The sequence below is a fragment of the Saccopteryx bilineata genome, chromosome 2, assembly GCF_036850765.1.
Source record: "Saccopteryx bilineata isolate mSacBil1 chromosome 2, mSacBil1_pri_phased_curated, whole genome shotgun sequence".
Taxonomy (NCBI): Eukaryota; Metazoa; Chordata; class Mammalia; order Chiroptera; family Emballonuridae; genus Saccopteryx; species Saccopteryx bilineata.
In genome coordinates, this window is record NC_089491.1 from 255,316,342 (window position 1) to 255,340,830 (window position 24,489).

A 24,489-nucleotide genomic window follows, 5' to 3' on the forward strand; every position below is an offset into this window, starting at 1 on the left:
TTGTTACTTTTTAAAGTATGTGAACGTTTGTTAACATAACCACAGAAGTAGTCACCATTATGTTGCCTATATAAATTTCCCAATTGGACAAGTATATTTTGGGAGTTGTTGTTGTTGTGTTCACTTAAATTATCCTTAATAGTCCTGAGTTATACACACTGTTGTCAGTGGGAACCCAGCCTGCATCCCTTCCTGGGGCGGTTACATGGTACTCTTTGAGGACCCCACATGCAGGGTAAGGATGGACCCGCTGTCCTGGAGCACTGTGTGATGAGAGAGGCTGCTGTCCACGCTGAGCAGTGAGCCTCAGCATCAGCATCAGGCTGGAGCCCAGCGATGGTCAAGGAGAGCAAGCTGCTGTCCCAGAATGAATAAAATGATCAATCTCAGGAGCAGCCTGGAGCCCAGAGATGGCCAATGGGATGGAGCTGCTGACGGAGAGCAGAGACTCACTCTTGGGCCCTGAGACTGAAACCCATCCCAGCAGAGCAGGTGCTCAGGGCATTCCCTGGCTGCCCTGTAACAGGACCCCAGCCACGCTTATGTCGCTACTGGTTCCTGCTGATGGAGACTCTGCCGCTTGGAGATTGCTTTTTAAATTTTTTTATTGATTTTAGCAAGAGAAGGAGGGAAGACAGAGAGAATTAGACATAATGTCAATCTGTCCTGCTTGTGCCTTGACCGGGGGTTGAACCGACCACCTCTGTGCTTCGGGGCGATGCTCCTATCAACCAGGCTGTCCCGCCAGGGCCTCTTAGAGATTTTAACACTGAGAATAGTGAGTCAGCACAGGCTGAGCCTTAACTTCTGGAGACACAGAGACACTTGAGAAATGCAGAGTCCAGAACAGTACGCACTTAGAGCGGGGTGTGTGTGTGTGTGTGTGTGTGTGTGTGTGTGTGTGTATGTGTGTGTGTGTGAGTGAGAGAGAGAGACTGACTTTGCCTCATGGACCTTCAGGGAGCCATTTCCTCAGCATAAGGACTGGTGGCCTCCTGTCTCCCTTATACTCTCTCCATCCCCTGAGAGTGGTTCTCTATGCAAATTCATTCCTGGGACTGGTCCTCTGTAAGACTCTGGCAGAAGGAATGAACTGGTGTAACTGTGCAGTCTCCCCTCAGTGAGGTGTCTCTATAGAAATTTCCCGCCCTGGCCGGTTGGCTCAGCGGTAGAGCGTCGGCCTAGCGTGCGGAGGACCCGGGTTCGATTCCCGGCCAGGGCACATAGGAGAAGCGCCCATTTGCTTCTCCACCCCTCCGCCGCGCTTTCCTCTCTGTCTCTCTCTTCCCCTCCCGCAGCCAAGGCTCCATTGGAGCAAAGATGGCCCGGGCGCTGGGCATGGCTCTGTGGCCTCTGCCTCAGGCGCTAGAGTGGCTCTGGTCGCAATATGGCGACGCCCAGGATGGGCAGAGCATCGCCCCCTGGGGGGCAGAGCACCGCCCCTGGTGGGCGTGCCGGGTGGATCCCGGTCAGGCGCATGCGGGAGTCTGTCTGTCTCTCCCTGTTTCCAGCTTCAGAAAAATGAAAAAAAAAAAAAAAAAGAAATTTCCCAATAAAAGAAGCTCAGAAATAAGGTGTGATTGCTTGAGGGTTTTTGTCTCACTTCCTCGTCATCTGAGACACTGTGAGTAACTAACGCTGCTCCCACTGCCAAGATTTGCAGCACAATAATATAGTTTGCCTCGTCCTCAGGCTGGAGCCCAGAGATGAGCAGGAGCCCCACATTGGCCAAGGTGTCTTTGGATCCAGAGAAGCGGCTAGGGACTCCAGAGCCCTGGTGCTTGAGTTTGAGTAGAACCACAGGAGATACTGGGGAGGGCTTCCTGGCTTCTGCTGGTACCAGGCTATAGCATATTCATCAAGGTTGAAGCCACTGCTCAGGGTGCAGGTGAGTCTGGCTGATGCTCCAGGAGACGCAGAGAGGGAGGGCGGCTGAGTCAGCACAGGCTGGGACAGGGAACCTGCAAACGTAGACACATGTCAATGTTGACACAGAGACCACAGTGAAGTTTTTCATTAGACTGAACATAAAGGGAATGAAGTTGGGAAATGAGACCTGGTTCCTGAGTTCTGACCCCACCTGCACAGTGAGAGAGGAGCACGAGGAGGAGAGGGGTCCAGGCCATGGTGCTCACAGCCCTGAGACCACAGTGGGGCTGGGCTGCCCCAGGCCTCCTTTTCTTCTCCCTCCTCTGCCAGAGGAGGGGCTGTCCATGCAAATGTGTGTCCCTCAGTGACTGCCAGCCCCTCCCTGAGTGCTGGTCTGAGCTCAGCTCACATCCCACACTGAGGAGCATGAAGGTTGGCCTTATTGCTTAGGAGAGTCCTGGGAGAAAGCACTTGCTGAGACAAAAAAAAAAAAAAGAAAGGTGCCTCCTCATAATACTTCACCAGGACAGAAATCAATCACATGGCAGCTGAGTCTCCATCAGTGATCATAGGGTCCAGATTTGAGGTCCACAGTTATTTATTTATTTATTTTTTAGTGAATGATCCTCACTGAGCAATTGTGTCAAGACCCCAGGGCAATCCAGCAGTGCCCACTTGTTCAAACATGTAAGAATGGAAAATTTATAAAAATTAATAGATAATCTCTATTAAAAATAAATAATATACACACTTTCCTGAAACATATTAAATTTTCTCTCATAGAAATATAGTAAAAAACAAAAATAATTCTTTTTGTGTGTGTGACAGAAACAGAGAGATGGAAAGAGGGACAGACAAGGACAGACAGAGAGGAAGGGAGAAAGATAAGCAGCATCAACTCTTGTTGTGGCATCTTAGTTATTCATTAATTGCTTTCTCATATGTGCCTTGATCGGGGGGCTACAGCAGATCCAGTGTTCCCTTGTTTAAGCCAATAACCTTGGGCTTCAAGGCAGCAATCTTTGGGCTCAAGACAGCGACCATGGAGTCATGTCTATAGTCCCATGCTCAAGCCAGAGACTTCACACTCAAGCTGGATGAGCCCGCATGCAAGCTGGTGACCTCGGGGTTTCAAACCAGGCCCTCTGTGTCCCAGTCTGGCTCTCTATCCATTGCCCCACAGCCTGATCAGGCAACAAAAGAATTTTTAGTAGAAAATTTTTAAATGTACTGAAATTATTCCACTGAATGCCATAAGATACATATATTTTCACAGGGAATCTCAACCAAACCTTCAGAGATTAGATGGTTTCAATTATATTCTTCATATTTTTCCATAACACTCAAACATATGTAGGTTGTCATAGTTTTCAGTTATAGTATTGATAAACACATCTTACACATAAATTAGGCTAAAAGAGAAGTTTCATTTTAATAGCATTAAATATTAATACACATGTATAAAATAAAATAAGAGCCCATTAACATAAAATTCTATATACTTTTATGAAGTATGATTTATCTAATATACAAATTTTGTTTAACCCTTTGAGTAAACCCTGATTTTCATGCTGACAATCAGGTACAAGTTTGTTTTTGTTTCAAAAACAAATTATTTCCAGTTCCAGTTTTATTAACTTAAAATCATGTTTGATAATCAATTTATGGAAAAAAGAACATACATTTGCTTTTTTTTAATGTTGCCTTACACAATTTTAAAATAAATCGATTAAACTGTAGATGGTCAGGAGGCACAATAATGTATATGAACTTTTGTGCTAATCAAAGAGTTAATATTAGAAAGTATTTTGATATAAAACAAAATATTAATACATTGATAAATATAATTATAGTGTCTTGATTGATGCTAGCAAGGCCCTTTTCAAATATTTAACACCAACTCTTTAAAAGCTATATAAAAATACAAGCATATGTATTTATAATATGGTAAAAAACACACACATGCATAACTTAGCAATAAATGTACATCTTAGTTAATGAAATTGGGAAGGGGCATTTCCACAAAAATCAGCAACGGGCAAAGGTGACCTTTATCTCCATTATTATTCACAACATTCTGCAAGTACTCCTGCCCTCCATGCCCGGGGTCCTCACAGACCAGAATGAGAAGGAGGAGGAGATGGACCCAGGGCAGAGGCACCTGGCTCTTGATCAGCATGGGTCCTGGCGGGACAGCTCACCCACTGAGCACACTGATGACCAAGCTACTGGGTGGCCCTGAGGGCACTGCCAGCTGGTCGGAGCAACCTCAGGATTGTCACACACTGTCCCACTCTGCCATCAGACCCTAACCCCACCTCTCCTCTCTGACACATCAGGCCCTACAATAAAAGAGCACTGGTGTCCTGATCCTCTTTTCTGAAGCCCCTTGTGATGTCACAAAGGGCCCAGAACCGCTGGGATTGTAGAAAAAGGGGGTGTGGGGCAAAGGGTGCCCCTCTCACTATTAAGGGGCCTCAGAAACCTTGTCTTTCAGGTTGATCAGCAAAACACACACAGACATTTATTACATCATTTGTTCCACCTCCAAAAAGGAAGATTATTTTCTCCTCAGTTTTTCACAGTCCAGATGCCCCAGTTTAAATCACTTCCTTTCCCAACACTCTCATATCTAATAGCTGGAAACCCAGGCAAGACCTGAGGCTTCAGTGTCCGATCAAGTGCAGTCTCTAAGTTTTTTTTCCTGACGAGGGTGGGATCAGCCTCTTCTGTCCCACTGCTGTCTGTCTGTCTGGGCACACACTGTGCCCTGTCACAGGAGACCCGTCATGTGTGGACATGACCGGGCAGTGCAGATGCCATTAGGAATGTCTAGATGGGGACAGAGAAGGGAACCATCTTGAATAAACAGACACATAGAAGGGCATTAGATCACCAGGTGCTGGTGACAGAGGTGACAACAATCACAGAGGGATCAGTGTCTGCTCAGGGGTCTCAAAGGGGGTTTATGTGTCGCTTCCTCCTGAGCTCACAGCACTGTGTGCATTGAGTTTCATCATCTGTGGGAATGTTGTCATGACTCCATCCTCAGGCCTCCCCCTTGCTCATATGCTGAATGGTTTGTGGCACTTTCAGTTATGATTATAAATGAGACTGGCTTCTAACCTTCAAACCTGATACTGGCCCTGTTGGGTAGGGATCCTTTGATTTGCTAGAAGGAGAAAATGAGTTTAGGATGCATGAGCTCATTTTAGTAAATACTTTTCAACACATATAAACAAAGACTTCGATACTGTGGATGGCAGAGCCAGCAGCATCTGACCCGACCCCCGGAAGCGGGTTAGACTGAGGCAGACATCCTGGGTGATGAGCACCGGTACCACATGATGGAGCTGAGGAGTGCAAACGCCCGCTCCTTCCATTCCGTCTCTTTCCTGTGAAGGAGACTCTGTTCAGGGAGAGACAAAGTAAGAGGAAATCTTGACCTTGTTCATGAATCCCCAGAACTCTGTGTGCTGAGGCCTAACTGTTGGCATTAAGAAAATTCCTGCCTCGGGGTCTCCTATCCTGTGCCCACAGAGCACTATGGCTCATGTTTGCCAGCAAATACAGTTTGGTTGTTGTAAGGTTTGGGTTCAGGGTGCTTTTAAAACGAGATCCCCCTTTAAAACTAAAATTCCCTTCACCCCATTTCTTAGCCAGACTCAAAGCAGCACCTTTTCCTCCTCTACTGTGAGGTTGCAGTGAAATTGGCTTGTAATTCTTCTGCTTAACAGCTTCCTGGCCTTCACTTTGAAATGTAACAAAAAAGTTTATCTTTACAAAACTCAGGAAAAACTTATACCGAGAAGGGACCTGACAATTAGAGGAGTTTAAATCACAATAAAAGCCTAGCTTCAGGCCCAGAGGAGCTGTCTTCTGATAGCAGTAGGGGATCAGCCCGCCCCATTCCAAGGGCAGTACAGAACAGTGGGAGCAGTGGGGACTGGCTTACTTGAACTCTTGGCAAGGCAGGCCGGCCGGGACCTGTTGAACTAATACAGACCTTCTTTAAAGAGTTGAGACGGAGATAAACATTTTGTAGAAACGGTGGCACCTCTCCAATCCACACAGGAAAAGATATTATGTTATACCTATAGAGGCAGTGACATCAGCCACTTTTCCCAAGACCCCTGAATAAGCTATAAATACCCAGTTCGAACCCTCCCCTGGCTGATACAGCTTGTCTGTCTCGGCTGCCTGCACCAGGCTTTTTAAATAAATTTTCTTTTGGAATACACCAGCCTTGTGTTTTCAGTTCAGCTCTCCCGGTGCCCACCCATAAACCCAGGAAGGGGTTCAGCCTGTCAGCTATCTCATACGGGATAAGGCTGTCTGCTGGAGTTCTCTCCAGTTCTGACCTAGTTGGGGGTTTATACCAACTTGCCAGTTGCCAAGAGAAGCTGAAAGGAGGCTTTCCCTTTCCCCAGTGAACCGGCCACCTACAGCTTCAACCGAACAGCTGTGTTGTTTTCTACCTATTTTGAGCTGTTCATCAGGCCTGGACAACTGAATCCATGAGGGGAGGGGGTTGAGATATGAGGTAAGTGTGTGAGTCAGAGCTGACTCCTCATGTGCCTTTCTCAAATCCACAAGTACAGGAAAGTCACACCTAAGTGAGGACACTGCTTGCCCAAGTGTGCAAGAGCCAGTAGTGAACTTTCCTAGCCTGCCTCATCCAGAACCCTGAGCCTCAGGCGCAGTCCACCAGCGCCCCCTGCTGGTCTCAGAATGCACTTCCTGCAACCCATTTCACACCACCCAGCTCTCCAGGAAGGGCTCTGGTTTTGCAGTTGGATCTTTCCAATGTCACTACCCAGGGCAGTAGAATCAATAGGTCCCCTCAGTGTAGTTTGGAATTGAGACATTTATTTTGTAGGTCGCAAATGATCTCCAGACAGCAAAATGAAAGCAATGTTACCAGATATTACAGGATTGTTTATATTTGAGATTGCTTCTATCTTGCCTCTGAATTCATTACTGGTACGTGACCAACTTGTAACAAGATCCTGGATTAAAGTTCTGTAGAGAAGAAACCTGTTGGTTCCTACCTGGTGATTACTGGGTGAGCCTTGCTGGTGGATTGATTTGTCACTGAGTTGTTGTCGGGGGCTCCCGTCAACCTCCCTAACCTCACTGCACACATCTTGGCTACTTATCTGTGTCTTTGCCATGAGAATATGATGTTATTAGAGAAAAAAAAGTTACGGGAGACAGCAGGTTTGTGTCTCACTTCCCCACAGGCCTGCAGCACTGTGGGAGCTCTGAGACTCCTGTCATAGGACTGGCAGTAATAATCGGCCTCGTCCTCAGCCTGGAGCCCAGTGATGGTCAGCGTGGCTGAGCTGCCAGACTTGGAGCCAGAGAATCTGTCAGGGACCCCTGGGTCACGATAGCTATCACCATAGATGAGGCGTTTGGGGGCTGTTCCTGGGAGCTGTTGGAACCACTGCACATCATAAACATCCCCGATGTTGGAGCTGCTCCCAGTGCAGGAGATGGTGACCCTCTGTCCCGGGGTCCCAGACACTGAAGGCGGCTGAGTCAGCACAGCCTGGGCCCAGGATCCTGGAAAAAGGAGAGATACACACATGGTGATTCTGGGCTGGGAAACAATAGGACAAAGCAGACCCCATGTGTCTTCCCAAAGTCCTTTCCCTTGTCCCCTTATCCAGTCGCCTGTGAAGTGAGCAATGAGGGTGAGCAGGAGAGGCGACCAGGCCATGGTGGGGCTCATCCCTGAGTCCTGTCTCTGTGGCCCCACAGCTGAAGCAGAGCTTCCCCCAAGATCTCTTTCTGCGCCTCTTCATACTCTGCAAGGGGGAGGAGCCACTCATGCAAATGAGACTCCACCAGATTTTTTATCTCTTACTGGATTGGGGTCACGTTCCTGTACCAGAGGATGTTAGAGAGTGAGAAGTGGTGGGGCTCTCCGTTGCCTAGAAGGGTGACAAGGTCACAGCTGTGAGCTCTGAGCAGAGAGCCTCAAGCAATGCCAAATAACAGGTCCCAGCTCTGATTGCCCCCAGGCCTTCAGGAACAGTCCTTGTGCGCCCCCTGGTGCCTTGGCTCAGATACAGCATGGTGTAACATGGTGAGTAAGCCCCATCAGAGACAGCCCCTGCCTCCCACAACTATGTTGCTGTAGCTGTCTACTTACTTCAAATTGGGCAGAGGTGACATGCCAAGAGAACCCCAGGAAATCAACCCTAATCAGTTAGAGCAGCTATAACTCCCCTTGAGCAGGATCATTTCCTGAAGGTCAATTTCTCATGATCAATGTCTCTTGACCTGGTGGGGTTGCCCCCGCACTGATGAGAACAGGGGCCAGTTACGCACCTTGTCCCCCAGGGATTCAGACAGTGTCCCCGTTCAGGACAGAGCACAGCACAGCAGTGATGAGTCACGTTTACACTATGGACACAGTTCCCTGACCTTCAAGTCGTCATGTCGAGGTTGGTGCTTCTGCTATACTTCCAACTGTTGTGAACTTGATGCCCTCAGCCCTGTCACTGGCTGTGCTGTCCTGCCGTCCTATGTCCCAGGGCTGCTGCAACAAAGTACCACATGCTGAGTGACTTAGAGCATGGGACATGAATTCTCTCTCAGTTGTGGAGCTGAAGTCTGATATTAGAGTCCAATAACATTAAATATTGCTATAAATGTTTAAAATAAAATAGAGCTCAGTAACATTAATAATTCTATACACTTTTATGAAGTGAAATTTATTCTAATGTAGGAATTGTTTAATAGTAAGAAATATTTTAATATAAAACAAGGAACCTCAACCAAACCTTCAGAGATTTGATGGTTCCAATTATATTCTTCATATTTTTTCTCAATAACCCAAACTATGTAGACTGTAATATTTTTGGTTACAGCATTGATAAACACACTTATTCATAAGTTACTCAAAATGGAAAACCACAGTCCAATAACATTAAATATTGCTACAAATGTTTAAAATAAAATAAGAAAGCTTAGTAACATAAATAATTTTATACACTATTATAAAGTGTGTATTATTCTAATGACACTAATTTTGTTTACTGTTAGGAAATATTTTAGAATAAAACAATACATTAATACATCAATAAATATGACCATTCTGTCTTGATTGATGCTGGCAAAGTACTTTGAGGTTTAACACTAACTTCTGAAAAGCCATATAAAAATAGCAACATATGCATTTATAATGTGGAAATACACACACGTGCATAACTTAGTATTAAATGCAGCATCTAAGTTACTATAATGGGAAAAGATATTTTCACAAAAGTCAGCAACAGGAAAAGGTGACCTTTATCTCCATTACTATTCATAGCATTCTGCACGTATTCCTATCCTCAGTGCCCAGGTCCTCACAGACCAGAAGGAGAGGAAGGATGAGATGAGCCCGGGCCAGAGGCACCTGGTCTAGATCACGATGGGCCCTGGGGGGACAACTCACCCAGTGAGCACACTGATACCAGAAGCTCCCAGGAGACACTGAGTGTTGAGCCAGCTGGTTGGAGCAATCTCAGGATTGTCACACACTGTCCCACTCTGCCTTCAGACTCCAACCCCTCCTGTCCTCTCTGACACACCAGACCCTCCAGTAGAGGAGCACTGCTGTTCTGATCCTCTCTTCTGAAGCTGCTTGTGACATCACAGAGGGACCCGGGACCTCTACGATTGTAGACAAAGAGGGCATTAGGCTAAGGTTGTAACTCTCGCAAATAAGGGGAATCAGAGACCTTATCTTTCATGCTAGCCAGCAATACACACTGACATTTACTACATCATCCATTTCACCTCCATAAATCTAGACTGTTTTCCCTTTATTTTTTTAATAAATAAATTTGTATTAATTTTAATGGGGTGACATTAATAAATCAGGGTACATATATTCAAAGAAAACATGTCCAGGTTATCTTGTCATTCAATTATGTTGCATACCCATCACCCAAAGTCAGATTATCCTCCGTCACCTTCTATCTAGTTTTCTTTGTGCCCCTCTTCCTCCACCTTCCTTTCTCCCTCCTTCCCTCCCCCCCCCCCATAACCACCACACTCTTGTCCATGTCTCTTAGTCTCGGTTTTATGTCTCACCTATGTATGGAATCATGTAGTTCTTGTTTTTTTCTGATTTACTTATTTCAATCCGTATAATGTTATCAAGATCCCACCATTTTGTTGTAAATGATCCGATGTCATCATTTCTTATGGCTGAGTAGTATACCGTAAACCAAATGCCCTAATTATTCTTTTTCTTTAAATCTCTTTTATTTTACGTAGAGACAAGGATGCAGAGAGACAAACTCCCACATGTGCCCGAATGAAGATATACCCGGCAAGTCCCCTACTGGGGGCTGCTCGGTTGCTCAGCAACCAAGCTATTTCAACACATGAGGCAAGGCAATGGAGCCATCCTCAGAGCCGGGGCCAAATTGTTTGAATTGAGCCATGATTATCAGAGAGAGAGAGAGAGAAAGTGAGAGAGAGAGAGGAGAGAGAGAAGAGGGAGGGTTGGAGGAGCAGATGGTTGCTTCTCCTGTGTCCTGACAGGGAATCAAACCAGGGAATTCAACACACTGGCTCTGCTCTACAACCAGCCAGAGCTCAAAAGCCCCAATTTAAAACACCTGTTTTCCCAACACTGTCATCTCCAGTGCCTGGAAACCCAGGTAAGATCTGAAGCTGCTCAGGGGTCTCAAAGGGTTTATGTGTCCCGCTTCCTCCTGAGCACACAGCACTGTGCGCATTGAGTCTCTTCATCGTTAGGAATGTTGTCATGACCCCATCCTCAGTCCTGCCCCTCGCTTGTACGCTGAGAGATTCATGCATCTCTCAGTTATGATTATAAATGTGACTGGTTTCTAATCTTCAATTCTGATATTGTCCCTGTTGGGTAGGGATCCTTTGATTTGCTAGAAGGAGAAAATGAGTTTAGAATGCATGAGCTCATTTTAGTATATATTTTTCAACATATGTACACAAGGACTTCCATACTGTGGATGGCAGAGCCAGCAGCATCTGACCCGGCCCCAGGAAGCGGGTTAGACAGAGGCAGACATCCTGGGTGATGAGCACCGGTGTCAGATGATGGCGCTGAGGAGTGCAAACGCCCGCTCCTTCCATTCCGTCTCTTTCCTGTGAAGGAGACTCTGTTCAGGGAGAAACAAGGTAAGAGGAAATCTCAGCCATGCTCACGAATCCACAGAATTCTGTTTGTTGAGGACTAATGTTGGCATTTAAAAATCCCTACTTTGGGGTCTCCTAACCTGTGCACATGGAGCAGTGCAGGTTAAGTTCTTCAAGAAAATATAGTCTTGTTTCCTTGTTTCCTATCTCTTTTAAGCTATCAACCAGGCCTGGACAATTGAATCCATGAGGGGAAGGCACTGAGATATGAGGTAAGTGTGTGAGTCAAAGTCAAATGCTCATGTGCCTTTCTGGGTCCTCATGTGCAAACAAGTTACACTTCACTGAGGACACTGCCTGCCTAAGCATTCAAGAGCCAGTGGAATATTTTCCCACTGGAACTGGCCCTGAATCCAGTGCTTTCAGGCACAGTTCACAAGCGCCCTCTGCTGGTCACAGAACTTATGTCCCTTCTAAACCATCCAACTCTCTGGAAGGACTCTGGTTTGGGCAATTGGATCTTTCTGATGTCACGACCTAGGGCAGTAGAATCAATAGTTCTCATTGTAGTTTAGGGTTGATACATTTATTTTTCTATGTCACTAATGATCTGCAGAAAACAATAAAATGCAATGTTACCAGATATTACAGGATTGTCTGAGATCTGAATTTGCTTCTATCTTGTCCCTGGGTTCATCACTGGTATGTGACCACCCTGTACAAGGTCCAGGATTAAGGTTTATGTGGAGAACTGTGTTATTTCCTGTTTTACTGGAACAGTGAGAAACAGATATCTTGCCACACAATTAAGTGACCAAATTAAGGAGTCTATTTTAAAGCCAGTGACCGCACGGAGACCTAAGTATTCAAATCCAGCTGCTCCAAACACAATCTGGGGTTAGTTTTTAAAATCAAAATGACATACTGACTGGGGAATGGGGAGGAGGAGAAGCAAGCAGTAAGAAAAAGCAGTGAAACATGCTCTTTTACAACGTTTATGAATAAGATTAATTCAGGGAGAAACATTCCGGGTGTATCTGCAACCTTGCGGAACTATCCAAGGCCACAGCCTGGGAGACCAACCTCAAGGCCAGGGGTAGGCAGTTTTTAAGAAATAGTAATTTCTGCTGAAAGTCTTTTTGTTTTAGAGAAAGTAAGTTCTGTCAAACCTTTCTTTTCTATATTTCATTCCCTACTGGTTTTGATTAAATTTCAATCAAATCATTGATTTATTTTTGTTGCTATCTTCTTGTATAGGTATATATTGACTTCTGATTACTATTAATTTTATAGAGTATATCCTTTCTTGAACAAACCTTGATATAAAATTGATTAAACATGGTCCTAATGCCAGACAGGATAAAATTAAAGAGGACCAATTGCAGGAAACAGGGTAGTTAGCCATGGTGACCAATTAAACATTGTCTGGAACCAATTCTCCAATTGTTCAAATTCTCTTCTTCTTTTTTCTATGTTTGTCCTAACTAAAGATAGACTTTCTTTAATTACACCAGAATTATTAACATAGAAACTAGAAGTTTCTCCTAATGCTGCACATAAGCCTCCTGGTTGAAGAAAAAGTAGGTCTAAACCTTTTCTATTTTGTAAAACTGTTTCAGCTAAAGAGTTTGCTTGAGCTTCTAAATTGGAGATAAATTACTTTAAATTTTCTAAATCATAATTGATTAGACTATTTAACTTCCCTATTTGTATTTCTCCTCTTATTAAGGCCGTAGTCCTAATTACAGCTGTTTCTTGCTAATTCTAATCCTACTAGTAAAGGGACAAGAACTGGGACTTGTTTCCAACAGGACAACATGCTAGGTGGTTGCATTAATAGCCTTACTTTATTTCCTTTATACAAATAAACTTGAACCATAACATATATCAGAATACACAATAGAGGCTTATTCTGTTCTCTAAATGTCTTTTTTTTTTACAACCTGCACAAACCTTCTGCAACTTACATAAACCCTCTTTACTATTCAGAAGTAACTAGCTTTCATAACAACTTACTTTCTCCCTTTATTCTTTCAAAAGCATTTCTATACCTTATACCTTTCATTATTAAAATGATACAATTCCTTTCTAATTAATCAGAACTCTTAATTTCTAAAAACCTCAAAATTCAGTAACAACGAAGCTAGCAACAAGCAACAAGTATCTTTTTCAAAATATACTTCCTTTTGGAGGTGCCCTCCCCTCAAGTAGCCCATCAGACACATGACTAATATTTACAGGTCACTTTACAGGTGTAGCTGTGAGCACATATATACTTTTCATGTACCTTGTATCTCATCTCCCAGCTAAGGGACCTATACCCCCCTTCTGCATGACCCACAGCAGTATACACATTAAACCTTAAGATGACTTGCTCTGCCTGTCACCCAACCCTAGCCTCCCCCACTCCCTTTCTAAAGTTCAATAATAAGGGGTCCCACAGTGAGGTTCCTCAGGCTTCTGTGATACAGAGACTAGAGAGCTTCCAGTTTGAGGCTGGAGCAGGGCATATTGTCCTTCTTAGGGTCAACTTACAGGGGTTGGTGGGATCCATCTGCACCATCTATGAGGGGGTCTCCAACGAAGCTTAGGGAAAAGGGGTGTTGCCCTGCTTAATATAATTTTATACAGGGTGAATCCTGCCCAGTGGGGGGTGCATTGTGTTTTCAAAATAGCAAAGGTAAGAAGATTGACCTAGTTTTCATCTTTCTCTAAAATGAATTTAGTCAGGACTTCTTTCAGAGTTTGGTTCATTCTTTTTTACCTGTCCCAATCTCTGAGGTTTGTGAGCACATTGTAATTTCTAATTAATATTGAGTGCCTTTCCTAATAGCAGTGAGATTTTGGACCCAAATGCAGGTCCATTATTAGACCCCAATATCAATAGGCAAGCCAAATCTGGGAATAATTTCATACAGCGATTTCTTAACAACCGTTACTGCGGTCTGAGTTCCAGTAGGGAAAGCGTCTACCCATCCTGAAAAGGTGTCAATAAAAACTAATAGGTACTTATATTCCTGTGCTGGTGGCTTTATTTCACTAAAAGGTTGCCCTTAATGTTCTTCTGAGAAAGCTCCTCATTCCCTATTTCTTTTTAAAACTTCTCTATTCTGCTTAGCATTTACTTACATACAGACTAAACACTTGGACACTATGCTTTCTATAATAGATTCTAAGCCTGGCAAATAGTAATTTTTCTTAAATAATTCTCTTAGCTTAGTTTGGCCTAGATGAGTAGCTTGAAGTAGCTGCTGATAATCTTCTCTGTCTAGGGTTTCAGGTAAGAAGGGCCTTTTGTTTGGCAACTCTAACCACCCTTCCTTATTTCTAGACGTTCCTCTTCTTTTAGCAAAATCCTCCTCTAGTTGGCTATAAAAAGGTGTCTCTGGCACCAAGGGTTTCAGTAAAGTCACTGAAATTTATAAAAGCCCTATGGGTTTTAGGGATACTTCTTTGTCTGCTTGATCATCTACCCAATTTCCTTTGCCTCTATTGAGTCCCCTTTCTGGAGTGCTGAGCAATGAGTAAGGGCTACAGTCTCTGGTAATTAAAATGGCTTCCAGCAAGGCTAAAATTTCTTCTTTGTTTTTAATGTCCTTACCAGCAGACAGTAAAAATCCTCTCTCCTTATAGATTGCTGCATGAACATGGGCAAAAGCATAGCTGCTCTCAGTGTAAATAGTGACCTTTTTTTCTTTGACCCAACTTAACGCCTGTGTGAGAGCGATAATTTCTGCCCGCTGAGCCAAAGTACCATGGGGCAAGACTTGGGCCTGTATGGTAGTATTAGGAATCACTACAGCTGTTTCAACATGTTGAACCCCATTCAGGACAAAACTACTTTTATCTGTGAATAGCTGTTCTTCCACATTAGGAAGGGGAACATCAGTAAGGCCTGGTCTTGCAGTTGAGCAGAGTCTAGCAGCTCAGAGCAGTCACACTAGGGGATGCTTGAATCGTCATCAGGCATCAGGCTTGCTGGGTTGATAGCCTGCATCCGGAGAAACTTAATGAGAGGCTGGTCTATGAGCAGAGCCTGATACTGTGTGATCCTAGCATTACACATTCACCTTTCTGGAGTTCCTCTAAGTAGTCTCTACTGCATGTGGGGCCATCAGGAACAGTTATTTCCCCATAGTCCATTTATTTGCCTCTCTCACTAGTATGGCAGTGGCGGCTATGGCTCTGAGACAGTTCTAAAGCTTCTTGTTCTTTATCTGTCCAAATTAACTGTTGGGTTCCTGCTGTACAGGAGTATAAAGTCTTGGCGATCTCTGCAAATCTAGGGATCCACAACCTGTAGTAGCCAACTACCCTTAGAAATTCTCAAACATGCCTCTGTTAGAGAAGGTTGGGATCCAAAGGATTGCCTCTGAGTACGCTTCCCCTCCTCAATGTGGACACCTAGATAGGTCACCTTGGAGGTGCAGAGTTGTGCCTTTTTAGCTGACACTCGGTAACCCAGAGTCTGCAGTGTTTGTAAAAGACCCTCAGTGGCTGTCCAGCAGCTTACCTCTGTATCCACAGCTAGAAGCAGTTCATCTACATCCTGTACCAGCGTGCATTCAGATGTTCCTGGCGGAAGGCGAGCAGGTCCTGATGTAGAGCCTCATCAAAGAAAGTGGATGAATTCTTGAAGCCTTCTGTGGTAATCTGGTCCATGTTAGTCTGGTCCTGAAATGCCTGTCTCTGGGTCGTTCTACCTGAAGGTGAAGATGGGCTGAATTATAGGGGTGAGGGAATACTGAAGAAATCATCTTTTAAATCTAACACTGTGTAAAATATCAAGTCTGGTGACAACAGGCTTAAGAGTGTGTAGGGGTTAGGCACAGTTGGATGTATTGTCTTAATCTGCTTATTTCCTTCCAGTAAGTCCTGGACAGGATGATAGTCTTTGGTGCCTGGCTTCTGAACAGGCAGTAGAGGGTATTCCATTGGGATTGACAAGGAACAAGAATACTAGCTTCTAACAGTCTCTTAATATAGGTACTTGCTCCCTGAGAGCAGTCCGAGGAGGGCAGTGAGAACAGATTGAGAAGCTCTGGTGTCAGTAAGGAAGTCTACTGGGTAGTCCCCTACTTGTAAAGTTACCTTGGGCTCCTGGAGGCTAACGAGTATGGAGCCCTGGCCCCATTAGTCCTCCTGTAAATTAAGGACTCTTGGGGTCTGCTGTGACTTTCCTTTCATTTTTGGACAGTCTTTCCTCTAATGTCCTTCTTCTTTACAATAAGCACATTGATTTTTTTTTTTTCTTAACTCAGGCTTTCCTCCCTTTTTCTTTTCTTTCTTTCTTTTTTTATTCTGGTGTTCTAAAGCAGCTGCAACTACTTTAGTCATCCTCTTAGTCTGTTTCTTCTCAAGGGTGCCTCAATAATTATAAACTTTCTGGGCTATTTCTAACAATTGGGAAATTACCACCCCTGGGAAACCCTCTAATTTTTGTAGCTTCCTCCTAATTGATAGATACGTGAATTCCAAACTGCCCTCTTGATGTTCCGCTTATCTGTCAGACCTCACCCTTACTGGACTATCGCCCCTGAGACAGAGGAATTCCAAAAAGTTGACAACCCGCCCCAAGGAGGGGCTCCAGACATACCAGGACTTTTGGTTCAACACCCACATGCTCGAAGCCCCCCAAGGAGGAGCATTCCGGACATACCAGGACTTTTGCCTCAGTATCCCCTCAGGCTCTCCCAAACACTATATAACTCGACCCTAGTCTGTAACCCGTGCTCTTCTCCCCCAGGAGAAGTGCCCAGCAGGGTTCCTTTCTTCCTTTCAATAAAGCCTGTGACTCTGGTCTTTCGGACTCCCATGGATTCCAACATTTGGTGCCGAAACCCGGGACAGGGTACTAACTGCCTGGACGATCCCTCTTTGCCGTCCAAACTTACAACCAGGGAAGCAATGGGCAGCGGCAGCTCGTCCCGGGCTTACTCCCTGATTCTGTTTGGACGTGTAATTGTGGGTTGATTGGCCGGCAGTCTAACCCTGTCCTGAACCCCTGCTGGACCAGAAGGTAAGGAGTTTCTCCCTTCCCCTTCCCCACTTGGCCTCTAAATTTCTCTCTAAAAACACCCCTTTCTGGTCGGACGGTTTTCTCTGATACGCCTCACGTTTTGAGGGGTTTGACTTTCAGTCTCAGTGGACTGCACGGAAGACTAGGCGCCTAGCCAAACCTCTCCACTCTCTCGGACTTCTCGTCCTCGGAGCTCCCTGACAGGTGGTGACGACCTCTATCAGGGACGACTCCCCCACACGGAGATTCTCTCCTCTTGAGACAGTGACAAAAGGCGGGGACGCCCCCTCTTGCTCACCTGTCTCCACTCTGGGCTCTTCAGGGTCTAAGTCTTCCGACCAGACCCCTCTAGGATGTCTCATAAAAATCCTCACCAAATTCGGTCTCTCAGACCTCAAACCAAAGAAATTAATCTTCTTCTGTAACATGGCATGCCCTCAATACAGACTAGACAATGACTCCCATTGGCCTGAGAACAGGACATTCGATTATAATATCCTAAGAGATCTTGACAATTTCTGCCACCGGACGGGGAGGGCATCAGAAGTTCCTTACATACAGGCTTTCTTCTCTCTTCTCTCCTGTCCTTAATTTCTGTACTTTCTGTTCTACATGCAGGCCAGTTTTGGCCAAAGAAACCTTACCAAAAACCTCCACTCCTAATCTTTCCTTCTCCGCGGACTCCCAAACTCTCTCCTTCTCCTGCCTGACCCCCGGGGTACCCCTCTCTCGGGACCCCTCTCTAGTCTCTCAGCAAATCTTTTTGCTGGAGTCTCTTCCCTCCAGAAAGCTCTTCCCTTCACTGAATCCTGTTTTCTCATTTCACCAGTCTCTTTCTCCTCCCCTGCTGGCCAGGGGCCTCTCCCTTCTCCACTGTGTTCTTCGTCCCCTCCCCCCTCCTTAGAAGCTGTGCCTGTCTCATCTCTGACCTCTCTTCCCTCCTTACAAACTGCAGTCCTATCTCCTCTCCGACCCCTCCTCCTTCCTTACAAACTGTGACTGTGCCTCTTTCCTCCTTGCCCTCTCCTCTCTCCTCAGAGCTCTAAATCCTTTTGACTCCTCTGACCACGTGGCACCACCACCAATACTTGAACCTCCTCCTCCTCCTCCTGCAGATTCTGACCCTCCTTCTTTCCATCCAGCTGCTCACACTGTCCATCCGTCTGCTTTCTCTCTTCCTCCCCTCTTTGCTGGCAACTCCCTGCCATCTCGAAAAACTTAAAAAACAGAATTGTATATTAAGCTATGTGAGTAAGTAATCTGTCTTGTCTCATTGTTTGTCAGAAAATATTTCTAGTGAATTGAAACAAGTAAAGCGCGCTCATTTAAATTTCTTAATTCATAATATGTGAAGTCTTTGTTTAATGTGTAACTGTGTCTGTTTCTAAGGCCTTAAACCAGTAATTACCCACCTCATAAACCAGGTTTACTCATCCCCACGGACTCTCCCTGCAATACCCGCATCCTTCCTGTTTGAAAACCTTCAGGAGCTTATCACCTCGTACAAGCCTTATACCTAATCAATGAATGAGGCAGTAATTCCCCTCCATCCAGTAGTCCCTAATCTCTACAAGTTACTGTCACACATTCCCTCAAACACCACTCACTTCATGGTCCTAGACCTCAAGAATGCCTTCTTTACCATTCCTCTTTTACTTTCTGTTTGCCTTTACCCAGACACTAATGCAGCCCAGCAATTTACATGTACTATTTTATTACCCCAGGGGATCAGAAACAGCCCACACCTGTTTTGGCAGGCACTAGCTCAGGATTTAGCAGCATGCAATCTCAAAACTAGTACTACTCTTTTACAATATATAGATAACCTACTCCTCTGCAGCCCCTTCCTGCCTGCCTCAAGGAGACTCACCACCACCCTTCTTAACTTCCTCGCTATGAAGTGTTATCCTGTCTTCTCTGCTAAGGCTCAACTTTATTCTCAGTCCCTAGTCTATCTAGGCATTACTTTAATCCCCACCACCTGAAGTCTCACCCTAGATCAAACTCAGACCCTCCACAGTCTCCAACCACCTACCACAACAGATCAAATCTTTTCTTTCCTCAGTCTAATTAGGCTTCTTTAAACACTGAATTCCCAATTTTGCTCTCTTAGTCAAGCCCCTCAGTGAGATCTTCTGAGCATGGCTTTTAAGGTCTATAATGACCAAAGAAGTAACAGAAAAGGCAAATAAGGCCCAAAAGAAGTCAGGAAATACCAACTTTTGGCTCCAGCACCCTAAGGGGTTTCACAGCATTCTATCAAGGCCCTGCTCCAGAGTGGAAAGAAAGGTCATTGAACTGAAGCCTGCCAGGCTTCCCGGCCCCACCGGTGACACACCTGTGCTGTGGAAAGAGGGACACGAGGAGGTAAGCTGCCCCCTTTCTCCATGGAGGGAGGGTTCAGTCTTTTCTAGCCCTGCTCCAGCTACCTGTGACCTAACCTTGCCCAGCATGCTGGGAATTGCCACTGAAGGCCCAAGGACATCGTTCGTTCACGAGCCTAAGGTATTTCTTCCAAGTAGCAGATAAACTGATCTCATTTCTTGTAAACACAAGGGCCATCTACTATGCCTTGCCTGAATATTTAAGTTTTATTTATCCCTCAAAGATCTCTACTGTGGGTATTGACAGTCTGAGTTTGTTACTTTATTTAATGTATAGTATCTCCTTTGTTCCTCTTATCTCAATGCCCCATGCCTATTATAGGCTGGGACCTGCTGGTAATTCCAGCTAGAAGCAGTGGTCACTAGGACTTAAACTCTAACTGCAAAGTGTAGAAATGTAACACCCTTTCCCTAAGTACTTGCAGGTTTTATAGGTCACTCAGCAAACTGTTCAAACACTGTCCAAGAGGCACTTCCAGCATTACATCACCCAAGGACTGACTTTCACATGGACAGGTCTGCACACCATGTTCCTGACAACTCCCACTGCTGCTAAAGTAGAAAAATGGCATGCCTTACTCTAAACCACAAACCTGAAGCTGGTTGGTCTACGTATGGCAAATATATGAAAAAACTAAGGACTCTTTTATTCAGGCTTTGGGAAAAGGGAAACTAGGATAAAAAGAAAGTCAACTTGATTGTCACTAGAGGTTAAAAAATTTTAAATCAAGAGTTCTGACTAGAAAGGAATTGTATGATTTTGATAATAGAAGGTATAAGGTATGGAAATACTTTTGAAAGAAAAAGGAAAAGCAAGTTGTTATGAAGGCCAGTTATTTCTGGATAAGAAAGTGCATGAAAGTTGAAGGTTTATGTAAGTTGTAGAAGGTTTGTGCAGGTTGTAGGAGATTTGTACCAAGAAAAAAAGAATTTGTACAGTCAGAAAACTGGTTTTCAAAGAATGTTTAATCAGTCACCCTAGCTAACAATCCTCTGCCCTCCCCACTTATTAGGATGACTCTTTCCTCCACCCTGACCATCTGGAGCTCAGAAACAGAGAAACAAAACCGACTCCTTGTCCTTCTATTCTCTATTCACCTCTCAGCCTTCCTCACCAAATCAGGAACTTTCTACTCATGTGGGACCAACACCTATCTGTGTCTCCATACTAATTAGACAAAAACCTGTACCCTAATCTATCTCACCCTAAATATCAACCTAATCCCACCCCATGAGCCTCTTCCAGTTCCTAATACACTATCCATCAATGTAAGGACCAAACAAGCTATACAGATAATTTCTCTTCTTATTGCTTTAGAAATCTCTACAAAAGTAGATCTAGGGACAGGGGGACTAGCCATACTGCCCTGTCTTATTCCTATTTGCTCTCTCTCTCTCTCTCTCTCTCTCTCTCTCTCTGAAGCCCAGCAAATTTGTAAACATGGAATCAGTGGTTTCACACAAACTGGCATCTTGACTATTACCTTTCACTGCTCCACTCACTCTCCTATTTATTTTTCTAACTTTTAGACCCTGCCTCTTACATTTGCTTACCAGTTTCTTACAGAACTGCATGCAGACCTTCACCAATCAGACAACTGGAAAAATCTACCTAGCCCTACACATCAACCCTGAAACCTGCCCTCATGAAACAGAAAAATCTGAAACCCTGTATCAGCAAACCTCCTAAATTCTATCTTTCAACCTCTACAGGTCCCCTAACCCTAAAGCTCTCCCATATTCCTGAAGAACTAGGAGAATAAATAGCAACACCTCTTAACACTTCTCAGTCTTTTTCCCTTCACATAGTAAAAGGACAAGATCACTGGGTCTTCTTGGAGCCTACAAACAGGCATGAAACATTTCTTTTAGCTCAAGCTAACTACTCTCTCCAGGTCTGCCATGAAAAAATATCTCTAACTTTACCATGGAAGAATTTACACACACACACACCCGTATACAACCCTCCTTATCTCTGCATTGCTAATCTCCAAATACCTGCCTTTTTCTTTATTAAGTTCCTACAGGCTGGGATGAGAAAAATGTCTAGGATTACCTACAATCAAATGCTCCTACACTCCTATTCCCCAGTACCCCAAGGAGAACTTCACGAGGGAAATATCAAATAGGTAGGGATGACAGCAGGAAGAAGCCGCCCCTCAGCCCGAGAAGTTCCCTCCTGAATGTTCTCCAAACTCCCCCTTCCTTTTCAACCACACATACGCAGTCCTTCTAAAACTTACACCAACAGGTTCCCTGTCTCCTAAAATCTCCATATGTCCTCCCATTCAAGAGGAACCAGACCAGCACGTCTCATGAGACTCATCCAGGAGACCATGGATCACCATGTCACTCTGTCCACTCGGCACTAACAGCAAGCAACTAACAATTATTACCTCGCAAAATTTTTTTTTTAACTTCCTCACTCAGGTTTTCAGAAACATCGCCTGGTTCAGACCTCACAGCATGGAAATTGATGACCTTCTGAACTGGATGGGGGACTTGGCTTGACAAGGTTCCCTTCTCGAGTTCTCTCCAGAAGAAGAAATAATTTTCCAATTGTTTCTCCTCTTTCTCCTCATCACCCCTCACCATATATTATAAAATTAATAACTGCCTTTCTTTTATATGTAACCACAGAGTCGAGAAATGATAGATACGTGAATTCCAAACTGCCCTCTTGATGTTCCGCTTATCTGTCAGACCTCACCCTTACTGGACTATTGACCCTGAGACAGGAATTCCAAAAAGTTGACAACCCGCCCCAAGGAGGGGCTCCAGACATACCAGGACTTTTGGTTCAACACCCACATGCTCGAAGCCCCCCAAGGAGGAGCATTCCGGACATACAGGACTTTTGCCTCAGTATCCCCTCAGGCTCTCCCAAACACTATATAACTCGACCCTAGTCTGTAACCCGTGCTCTTCTCCCCCAGGAGAAGTGCCCGGCAGGGTTCCTTTCTTCCTTTCAATAAAGCCTGTTACTCTGGTCTTTCGGACTCCCATGGATTCCAACACTAATATCTGGAGCTGACTGGGTACACAGAAGCTAAGTTAACTGCCCTAGCATTTTCTGGCGCCTCAGGGTCTAGAGGTGTATAGACCCTATAAGCTTCCTGCAGTTTTTCTCAGAAAGCTGCGGAAGTCTCCTGAGGACCCTGAACAACTTCTGACACTTTAGACAAGTTCATGGGTTTCTTAGCAGCTCCCCTGATCCCAGCTAACAGAGATTGGTGAAAAGTGTTCAAAGCTTCCTGTCCTGCTGTGGCATTGGGGTCCTATTTGGGCTGGACAATAGGGAACACTGTCTCAAGGTTGTCCAGATTGTCAGAACCATTTCTCCCTAGCACGACAGCTTTTCTTGCCTCTGATTTGATTCTTTTTCCTCAGTAGTGAACAAGGTGACTAAAATCTGCAGGCAATCATACCAAATGAGGTGGTGTTTACAGCACCGATTCTAATCGTCCTGTAAGGGCCTGAGGCTTCTATTCTGAGTTTTCTAATTCTGTAAATCACTTGAGAAAAGGGGTCATAAACCTTGAAAAGTTGCCTCCCCTGCAGTAACCCATCAGCAGGCGTGGCTTTCCTCAGGGTTAAAATGGATTTAAAAGGGACAGTATTCCTTAAGTGTTCCCCTTGGGTTTGGCTCTAGGTATGAGGCAGTGAGAAAGGGACTTCCTGATTATTCCCTGGAGTCAAAGCAGAGGAGATAGGAGGAGCTGTAGCAAGGGGCTAGCATTCTGAATTCCTGTGGGTGGTTTACAATACAGGAGGCTGTTTGGATATGCAAATGCTCTTGGTTGACCTTGCCACTAAAACCTTTTGTCCCAATCACCTGGTGCAGCCCTTGAGCTAAGAAAGAGGGTTCTTTATGAGAACATGCTACTGGTCAATATAGGGGAATTGGTCAGGGACCTGGGATTCCCAGTGTCTGAGGGGGAGGGACCAGCACCGCAAGCTACATGAGGAGCTGCTACACCAAGCGACACCATGGAACTCAAGTGAGTGCTGTGCAAGCTCCTCCGCCCCAACACTATGGAGGTGGCATTGCCCTGGCTGCCATTTTTACTTTCTCAGCCTCAGCTGTGGCCACCTGGCCACCTGCTGCAGCTCGCACTCTGCTGCAGCCCAGTCTCCCACCATGGATAGACCCACAGGGACAATGGCCCGTGATGGTGTTATAGACTGCCCGTGCTTTCTCTGGGTCTAGCAATTCTTCACTTGGCCATTCTGCTCTAAAAGTTGGCCACTTTAATTCACAGAGTTTTCAATGTACCTTTAGATAATTTTTACATTATAGTTATCAAAAAATTTGTAATTCTTAAGCATACATTCAAGAGGAGTTTAACTCTTACTTTGCCCTTCCCCTATTGTTACAAACAATATTACCACAAAGGAGCTTCCTAAGATCATGAAAGGGATAAAAAAGTTTGTACTAGTTTTCTAAAATGTTCCCCATTGGGTCATGTTCTGGAGAACTAAAGGACAGAGAGTTTTCAGACAAAGGTTGACATACAGGGGAAGGGGATGCCCCATGAGATGCCTCAAACTGGAAACTCAGGTGCAGGCACTAAACTCTTTATTCACACACCATTTACTCAGGAGTTTTTGGTGTAGAGATAAAATAACAAAGAAAAAGCAAAGAATGACATCTTAGCAGGAGAAAAATCAGAGAGGGACCTTTGAAAATAAAGGTCCTCTAGGATAGCATGTAAAAATACACAAAAGCAACAAAGCAAGCAGAGGGTAAGCATATAAGAGAGCAAATTCACACGTGTCCTGGGACTCTTTTACAAAAACAGACTTCTGATTACTCTTCGCTGACATCTTGGCCCTGGAGAGCCTATTGTGTGAGTGTGATTACATCTGATCCTTGATCACAATAGTTTCAAACTGGCTAGACACAGACAAATTACAGATTGAGCAAATTGCAAATTTGCTCTACTCACCTCTGGAGGCTTTCCTGATGACTTCAAATGGGTGGACAGGCATGCTGATTGTCCATTTCTGACAGTTGGCCAGACAGAAAAGCTCAGCCTAAGGTGCTGACCCTGGAAAGTCTCAGGTGGCAGTTCCTCTGCTGGGGTTCATTTC